Source organism: Rhineura floridana, chromosome 3, assembly GCF_030035675.1.
Source record: "Rhineura floridana isolate rRhiFlo1 chromosome 3, rRhiFlo1.hap2, whole genome shotgun sequence".
Classification (NCBI taxonomy): domain Eukaryota; kingdom Metazoa; phylum Chordata; class Lepidosauria; order Squamata; family Rhineuridae; genus Rhineura; species Rhineura floridana.
This window is the reverse complement of record NC_084482.1, coordinates 226,560,188-226,569,942: the sequence shown is the minus strand read 5'-3', so window position 1 is coordinate 226,569,942 and position 9,755 is coordinate 226,560,188. Positions and strand designations below refer to the sequence as shown.

Genomic DNA, 9,755 nt, shown 5'->3' with positions numbered 1-9,755 from the left:
CAAGGTTCTCACTTCAGTGTTTAATGTTCTACTTAGCCCCCAAATATCTGAAAAACCAGTTCCTTCCCTACAGATGCTTTTGCATGTTAAGGTCCACAGAGCGGGCTCTCTTGGCAGCCCCTAAATTGTGGAACTCCCTCCTGCAGAGGTGTGTCTGGGATCTTTTGCACAGCTTTCGCCATATGCACCTCTTTATCCTGGCCTTTGACACTTAAAAAGAGTTTTGTTTGGTCAGACCCAGATGTTTTGTGTGTGGTGATGTTGAATCTATAGTACTCTGTTCCATTTGCATCCGTTTAACTTGTTTTGTAAGTGCAACGGTTAATCTGTTTTTATAATTGTATATTATATTCTTGTAACTGGCTGTGGACCTTATGAGGAAGGGCGGGTAAGAAACCTTATAAATAAATCAATTTGAAGTGCAGCTCTGGATTGCTTTTGGAGGAGGAGGAAGGATTATTGTTGCTTCCTGTGTGAGCTTCATAAGCTTTTAGCTTTAAATGGCCTGACTAGGAATGGCTGGATGTTTTGTGGACCAAAGTAACTAGTCTGTTTCCTTGAAAGAATCAGATCTGATTTCTTGGGAAGGAGGAGAAGATCCACTTACCCAGGATCCCAAAGAAGAGGAGACATCAGCAGGTAGATGCTCAGCTGTGTTATGGACCCCTCTTTCGTCCAGAAATTGAAGGGTTTTTCTGTTCCTGAGTAATATCATCAAGGACAGACTGATCAGGCTGTGAGTTCTCCTGATGGACACTGTAGATAGCTACTAGTCATGATGGCCCTGGGCTACCTCTGGAAACTGGAATTGAGCAGCAGAAGACGTCCATTGTTTTTATGTCCTCCTTGTTGTCGTTGTTATGTGCCTTCAAGTCGAATAGGACTTTTGACGACCCTATGAATCAGCGACCTCCAATAGCATCCAATTACAAACCACCCTGTAAGTTCAGGTCTGTGGCTTCCTTTATGGAATCAATCCATTCCTTGTTTGGTCTTCCTCTTTTTCTACTCCCTTCTGTTTTTCCCAGCATGATCGTCTTTACTAGTGAATCTTGTCTCCTCATGATGAGTCCAAAGTATGATAACCTCAGTTTCATCATTTTAGCTTCTGCTTTAATTTGTTCAAACACCCAATTATTTGTCTTTTTTGTAGTCCATAGTATGCGCAAAGCGCTCCTCCAACACCACATTTCAAAGGAGTCGATTTTTCTCTTATCTGCTTTTTTCACTGTCCAACTTTCACATCCATACATAGAGATCGGAAATACCATGGTCTGAATGATCCTGACTTTAGTGTTCAGTGATACATCTTTGCATTTGAGGACCTTTTCTAGTTCTCTCACAGCTGCCCTCCCCAGTCCTAGCCTACTTCTGATTTCTTGACTATTGTCTCCAGTTTGGTTAAGGATTGTGCCGAGGTATTGAGAATCTTGGGCAAGTAAAATGTCTTCGTTGTCAACTTTAAAGTTACATAAATCTTCTGTTGTCATTACTTTAGTCTTCTTGGCATTCAGCTGTAGTCTTGCTTTTGCACTTTCCTCTAACTTTCATCAGAATTCGTTTCAAATCTGCTAGTAGTATGGTATCGTCTGCATATCTTAAATTATTGATATTTCTGCCTCCAGTTTTTACACTCCTTCATCTTGGTCCAATCCTGCTTTCCGTATGATATGTTCTGCATACAGATTAATCAAGTAGGGTGATAAAATACACCCCTTTCTCACACCCTTTCCGATGGGGAACCAATCGGTTTCTCCATATTCTGTCCTTACAGTAGCCTCTTGTCCAGAGTATAGGTTGTGCATCAGAACAATCAGATGCTGTGGCACCCCCATTTATTTTAAAGCATTCAATAGTTTTCAATGCTTCACGTCTGTTTTCTTTTCCATATCTGTTGACAATTTTTTGTCAAAATATGGACAAATTCAGTCTCAGCAGCTTGTAGCAGCTCTATTGGTATGCCATCTGTTCCTGGTGATTAGTTTCTTCCAAGTATTTTAAGGGCAGCTCACATTTTAAAATTCCTGGTTCTTCATCATATGGTTCCTCCGTGAATGAATCTGTCATCCTTGCATCTCTTTTATAGAGTTCTTCAGTGTATTGCTTCCATCTTCCTTTTATTTCATCTCAGTCAATCAGTGTGTTCCCCTGTTGATTATTCAGCTTCCCTACTCTTGGTTTAAATTTCCTTGTAATTTCTCTAATCTTTTGGAACGGGGCTCTTGTTGTACCCTTTTTGTTGTCCTCTTCTATTTCTATACAATAAGTATTGTAATAGTTATCTTTGTCCCTAGTCATTGTATAGTTGCATTTAGGGCTCTAACCGTGTCTCCTTTTGCTTTTGCTTTCCTTCTCTCTTCAACCATTTGAAGAGTTTCTAAAGTAATCCATTGTGGTCTTTCTCTCTTTTTAACTGGAGATAATTGTCTTTTTGCATTCTTCCCTGATAATGTCTCTGACTTCAGTCCATAGTTCTTCTGGTTCTCTGTCAACTAAGTTTACAGCCTCAAACCTGTTCCTTATTTGATCTTTATATGCTTCTGGGATGTTATTTAAATTGTATTTTAGCATTATGATTGGTTTGCTGTTCTTCTTTAGCTTTACTCTGATTTTCGATATTACCAGTTCATGATCTATAGTGCAGTCTGCTCCCGGTCTTGTTTTTGCAGAAAGTATGGAACTTCTCCATCTTCTGCTACCAATCATATAATCAATTTGATTCCTATATTGACCATTTGGTGATATCCATGTGTATAGTCATCTTTTCGGTTGCTCAAAAATGTTCTTGCAAGAAACAAATTATTGGCTTTACATGCAATAAGTCTTTCTTCTGCTTCATTTCTATCCCCTAAGCCCCATTTTCCTACAATTCCTACTTCTCTGTTCCCTGCTTTTGCATTCCAGTCCCCCATGATTATCAGAGCATCTTCTTTTTGTGTGTGATCAATTTCTCCCTGTACTGCTGCATCAAATCTCTCCATTTCCTCTTCTTCTTGATGGTTATATTAACAGGTTTCCTGTTTTATTTCATTGATATAACTCGCTCAGACCTTGCGTTGTAGCTCCTAATTGCTTTTGCTACATCACTTCTCACTCTTAAAACTTCTTAATTTCTTCTTAATTTCTCATTTCCTGCATAAAATATTTTGTAGTTGCCTGATTGAAAATGTCCCATTCCCATCCATTTTAGTTCGCTCACACCAAGTATTGTAATGTTGATGCATTCCATTTCTTGCTTGACAATTTCTAGCTTTCCCTGGTTCATGCTTCTCACATTCTATGTTCCTATTGTGTGCGTCGTACAACTCTGGACTCTCCTTTCACATCTGTGCACATCAACCTCTGGGCTTCCTTTTGGCTTTGACCCAGCTGTGTCATTAGTCGCAATGCTACTCGTACTTGTCCTTTGTTCTTCCCCAGTAGCTCAGTGAGTGTCTTCTGAACTGGGGGTCTCATCTTCCAGCACTATATCGCATTGCATCTTCGATACTCTGTTCATAGGGTTTTTGTGGTAAGAGGTATTCAGAGGTGGTTTACCATTGCCTTCCTCTGAGTTGGATGCATCTTAGTCTGGTGTCTCAGCTTTGACCATTCCACCTTGGGTGCCCCTGCTAGGACTCTAGCCTCTTGGTCTAGACTCCTAACGGCATTGCTCTCAGCTTCTTCAACACTCTCAAACCCCCTCACCACATTAAGGTGTGCATCCTAGAGGGGGATATAAGCAATAATGTGTCCCAAAGTATAAGAAAGGGTTCTGTATTGAACTGAACAAATATATACAACACAAACTAAGGAACCAGAATTGTACAAAATATTCCTAGTGTAGTCATAGATTTCTTTAAAGTCAATATGATATTTTCAGTGCCTTTCCTCATAATCCCTAGTATGGAATCCACATTTTTCACAGTGACCGCACGCTAGGTCAGAATTTTCATAGGGCTAGTTACTGATGCACAAGAGGATTTCTTTGTTTTGTTGCATTTCTCTTGTAAAGGTTGTGTATCTGTTTGATCTCCTCATTTGGTCAAGTCTTCCATTTTTTGAAGGAAGCCATCTTGCCTCTAACAGCATTCCCAAAGTAGCCACAAGTATTGCATCATCGTTTGCTCTCATTATCACCTCTAATAATGGCTTCCTTGACTGTGGCTGTTAATTAATTATAACCTTTCCAAAGGTGTTCTTCAATGATGTCTCCCCTTCATCAGATCTGATCTCTCCTAATTGTTCAGCATCTCACACCAGGTCCTGGATGCCACTTCAGATTAACTCCAGGGTTACCATCCCTCTAGCCAGTTCCATGACCAAATGTTGTAGGGCATAGTCATTTAGGGTCTCTAGAAATTTTACTTGTTTGTTGTGACTGGAAGATATATGTAGCCAGTCCATGTGGTGGGTAGCTAAAGTCACCCTTTACAACAACCTTTCCTCTTTTGGACTGAAATTGTTTAAATGACCTCTTTCTCGCCCACGTTTAGGATTGAGAGTTCTTCACGTTTTCCCATAAGCCTAAAGCTGTTCAGAGTCCTTGTATGCTGACAACTGCACTCACCTGGGCTTGCAGTTTCCAACAGCAGGGTTTCTGAACACGCGGACCTAAAGAGGAAACCGCACCAGAGATTTATCTCAGTACTGAGGATAAATAAGGAAAAATAATGGAGTTCCACAGCGGAAGGAGATTATGCTTTTTATTGACTACACATTTCTACATGGATATATATGACCATACATAAACTCTGCCCATAGCCAGTAAATCAGAATTCATAATACAACACAAATCTAAATATATTAAATAATACAATATGTTCTTCAGGAATGTCACACAATATACATAGTCTTCTTACCTTATAGATAGAACATCTGTTGGATATATTAAATCAGTCCACGAAAGACTGCTAGGAAACTGCAGGAGAGATCTCTCTTTTATAGACTCTCACCCAGATCATCTCATCTGACACTGCATCACCTTTTCTTTCTGGCACCCAGTTAAGTTCTTTATCAAGAGTTAGTGGAGCTAACTAACTTGACATCCGGAGAGTCCCTATAAGGCAACGCATTCCAGCCTCTTCATAGTTGACATTAAAGCCAGACTGTTGACATAAAACCCAGCTAGAGTCTGGCTGTAAGCCCATACTTCCTAGAGTGGTAGAATTGGGAAAGAAACAGCTTGCTATTTACTATAAGAACTGCACTGTATTTGAACTCTGAGGGGGCCAACTGATTGGAGACTTACGGCCATACTACCTTGAACACGCCTGATCTTGGAACCTAAGTAGGGTCAGGCCTGGTTAGTACTTGGATGGAAGACCGCTTGGGAATACCAGGTACTGTAGGCTTAGAGGAAGGCAATGGTAAACCACCTCTGAATACCTCTTACCATGAAAACCCTATAAATGTATCCAAAAAAAGATTCATAGGGTCACCATAAGTTGTGATCGACTTGAAGGCATATAACAGCAACAACAAATATTGGAGACCCACCCCAGGGTGCTTTCTTGATTTCATTCATCATCTCTAGATCTCCCTCATCGTTTTGATCAGTGGGATGACAGTACGTCTGCAGTACTTAATTACTCTTGGAGCCTGGTATCACCACCCACAATGAATCTGTCCCACCGTTCCTCTCAAAGGGGTCCTGGGCAGCCTGATGGCTGTGTGCCTCCTCTGGAAACATGGGAAGGGAGGGGTGGCCTCCAGGTTAAAGTTTCCTTTCAGTCTGCTGAGAAATCCCCCAAATTAATTACCTGGAATGGTTTCCATAGTGCCACTGAGCTGAGCTTTATGTACAGTTGCCTGTTCACAAATGCCAGTGGGTTCCACATACACCTGTCCCAATCATCACCAGGTGATCTCAGATCCTTCCTTTCTTGGAATTTCGGAGGGGGCCGTAGTAATGGGTGGACATGGAATGTCTGGATAATTTGGGTTCAGAACTAACCAGCTTGTCTCTTTCTTGGAAAGAAATATGCAAACAGGGCTTCATCTCTTCGCTGGAAGGACAAGCTCCAATTGGATGGGGCATTGATGAAGGGGAGATATCAGCAGGTACGGATTTGAAAAATATCTGGGGAAAGATTATAATGGGCACGAAATGTTGATGCAGGACCTGTAGCTAAATGAAAAGGTTGGCATTCAAATATACACCCTGCTGTTTATTAAGTGGTACAGAATTCAACCTATAATTCAGAGCATCATCTCAACCTCATGTAATCTTGGTCTTGGGCCATCCCTGTCTTAGCTCAGATATGGGGCACATTTGGTTCTACAAAGAAATTCCTAGGTTTAAACCCTGGAACTTTCAGGTCCCTGAAATTGTCCTCATCTCACACCCTGCAGAGCAGCTGCCAACCAGTGCAGGCACGACTGAGCTAGAGGGACCAACAGTCTGATTCAGTATAAGGCTCCTTCCACAGCCGTCTCTTCCCTCTCTCCCTGCTTCTTATTGTATAATTTTTTCTTTGAGAAATGTATAGCACAGTTGTATGGCAGCAGGAGGAAAGATCAGACCCATCTGGGCTTAGTGACATGAAATGATACTTGGACCTGAAAGGAATTCATTTTGCTGTATGAGGCTGTAGAATATTCAGACAACCTCGGTTGCAGGAAAAGGGGAGAATTGTGGAGATGCAGATATTGAGAAGCAGCTAATTGGGCTTGATCCATGCTGAGATCCTTTGTTTTTGCCTTGGAATACCAACATTATTTTTTTTCTCCTCCCCCCCCCCCAGCAGATGATGGGCAGAATAATGAGAATTATAGGAAACCACTGATGGTGTCACTGGTAATAGCCAGGCATGAAGCCCAGAAAGAGGTGCTTGGAAATCATGGGGGCCCAAAAACATCTGAAGAAAACCAGTCAAAGAATGGGAGGAAGAAATCCTCTGCTTCTCAGAGTTTGTCTCACAGAACGCACAGAGGGAAGAAATTATTTAAATGCACGGTATGTGGAAAGAGCTTTTCTATAAGCAGTAACCTTACTAAACATCAAAGAACACACACAGGGGAGAAACCATTTGAATGCATGGAATGTGGAAAGAGTTTCAGTCGAAATTGTCACCTTACTGTACATCAAAGAACCCACACAGGGGAGAAGCCATTTAAATGCAGGGAGTGTGGAAAGTGCTTCACTACCTACAGTAGCCTCACTAGCCATCAAAGAACTCACACAGGAGAGAAACCATTTAAGTGCATGGACTGTGGAAAGAGCTTCAGGGTAAGCAGTGGCCTTACTTTCCATTGTAGAACACACACAGGGGAGAAACCTTTTAAATGCAGGGTATGTGGGAAAAGCTTCTCTGTAAACAGTAACCTTAGTAAACATCAAAGAATACACACAGGGGAGAAACCATTTGAATGCATGCTTTGTGGAAAGAGCTTCAGTCGAAATTGTTACCTTACTGTACATCAAAGAACCCACACAGGGGAGAAGCCATTTAAATGCAGGGAGTGTGGAAAGTGCTTCACTACCTACAGTAGCCTCACTAAACATCAAAGAACTCACACAGGAGAGAAACCATTTAAGTGCATGGAGTGTGGAAAGAGCTTCAGGGTAAGCAATGGCCTTACTTTCCATCGTAGAACACACACAGGGGAGAAACCATATACATGCAGGGAGTGTGGAAAGAGCTTCAGTATAAGCAGTAGCCTTACTTTACATCATAGAACTCACACAGGGGAGAAACCATTTAAATGCATGGAGTGTGGACAGATCTTCAGTCAAAGGAGTAACCTTACTATTCATCAAAGAACGCATACAGGGGAGAAACCATTTAAATGCATGGAGTGTGGAAAGAGCTTCAGTGCTCGGGGTAACCTTACTATTCATCAAAGAACGCACACAGGAGAGAAACCATTTAAATGCATGTACTGTGGACATATCTTCAGTCAAAGGAGTAACCTTACTATTCATCAAAGAATGCACACAGGGGAGAAACCATATAAATGCATGGAGTGTGGAAAGACCTTCAGTGTAAGCAGTAGTCTTAATTTACATCAAAGAACCCACACAGGGGAGAAACCATTTAAATGCATAGAGTGCGGAAAGAGCTTCAGTATAAGCAGTACACTTACTTCACATTACAGAACACACACAGGGGAGAAACCATTTAAATGCATGGAGTGTGGACATATCTTCAGTCAAAGAGGTAACCTTACTATTCATCAAAGAATGCACACAAGGGAGAAACTATTTAAATGCAGGGAGTGTGGAAAGAGCTTCCGCCAGAGCAGTCACCTTAATGTACATCAAAGTACACACACAAGGAAGAAACACTTCTAATGCAGTCAGTGTGGGAACAGTTTTAGTGTAAGGAGTAACTTTACTATTCCTCAAAGGATACACACATTTAAAGGAATAGTATATACAATGAACTTCCATGTGAGCCTTCCTCTACATCTTTTAAACTATAGGACTGGTGGGATTTATGTAGATAGTATTTAGCAATGCTATGTTTGTAGTTAATTTTAATTTTGCAGGCTACAAATATTAAAGCCCTATACAGTTTGGACCAGGATACCCAAAATATAATCTCACCTGTGTGAGAGGAATTTTAACTCATTGATAAGATAATCAATTAGCATTGCTTTTAGCAGTTATAGGATAGCATGGCTGAACTTTGGTTCACCTATATCGAGTGGGATATTAAAGCAAGGAAAAAGGAAGTACTGTCGGGCTGCTAACGCTCAGAGAAAGAGGGAAGTTGTGGTCAGGCAGAGAAATATTTCTTAATATACTTACCAGTTTAAATGTCAAGCCTCATGCAACTGGAATGAGCTGGCTGTGTGACAGTACGAGGGTACCACCTGGTCTGGCATATGGACCACCCCTAGGTGTGTGTTTTACCATATGTGGCTATGAGTTATGCTTTTGCTATGATGTACTATGACATATGTAACCATATATAAACCTTTCTAACCAGGTCTAGAGAGAGAGACCTTGCCCATTTTGGGTGATCTCTCCTGATAACTATCAGTCTGTCCTTTGGCAGCTCTTTATCAATTGGCTTTGCAGAGTGTTTTTTCCTTCCACACCTGCTATGTACCAAACCAGTCTCTGCAGTCTGCAACAGACGGCCTCTTGGCATATACAGTGCCGTGAAAAAAGTATTTGCCCCGTCTGATTTTCTGCATGGTTGCATATTTTTGGCACTGAACGTTATCAGATCTTGAATGAAAACTCGTATTGGGGAAAAGAGAACCTGAGTGAAGAAATAACACAATATTTTGACACTTCATTTATTTATTGAAGAAAGTTAAGCAACACCCAATGCCCCTGTGTGAAAAAGTAATTGCCCCCTTAGACTCAAAACCTGATTATGCCACCTTTAGCAGCAATGACTGCAACCAAACGCTTCCTGTAGTTTTTGATCAGTCTCTCACAGTGCTGTGGTGGAATTTCGACCCACTCTTCCATGCAGAACTGCTTTAACTCTATGACTCATCTGCCCATAGAATATTGCTTGCCAAAAAGGATGAGTTCTGGAACAATATTCTATGAGCAGATGAGTCAAAAATGGACCTTTTGGGGCAAAATGGGCCCCGTTATGTCTGGCAAAACAAATTTGCTGCATCAGGACCCGGACAACTTGCCATCACTGAGGGAATCATGAATTCTGCTTTGTATCAGAGAATTCTACAGGAGAATGTCAGGCCATCCATCTGTCAGCTGAAGCTAAAGGGCAGCTGGGTCGTGCAGCAAGACAATGATCAGAAATACACAAGGAAGTTTACATCGGAATGGTTGAGGAACAAGAAACTGA

The 9,755-nt window shown here is 41.3% G+C and overlaps 1 pseudogene; it reads left to right on the top strand.

Moving 5' to 3' along the window:
• LOC133379086 (zinc finger protein 84-like) overlaps nt 1–9,162 on the top strand; it is a 33,716-nt pseudogene extending 24,554 nt beyond the window's left edge.
• Nucleotides 9,163–9,755: the final 593 nt, after the last annotated feature.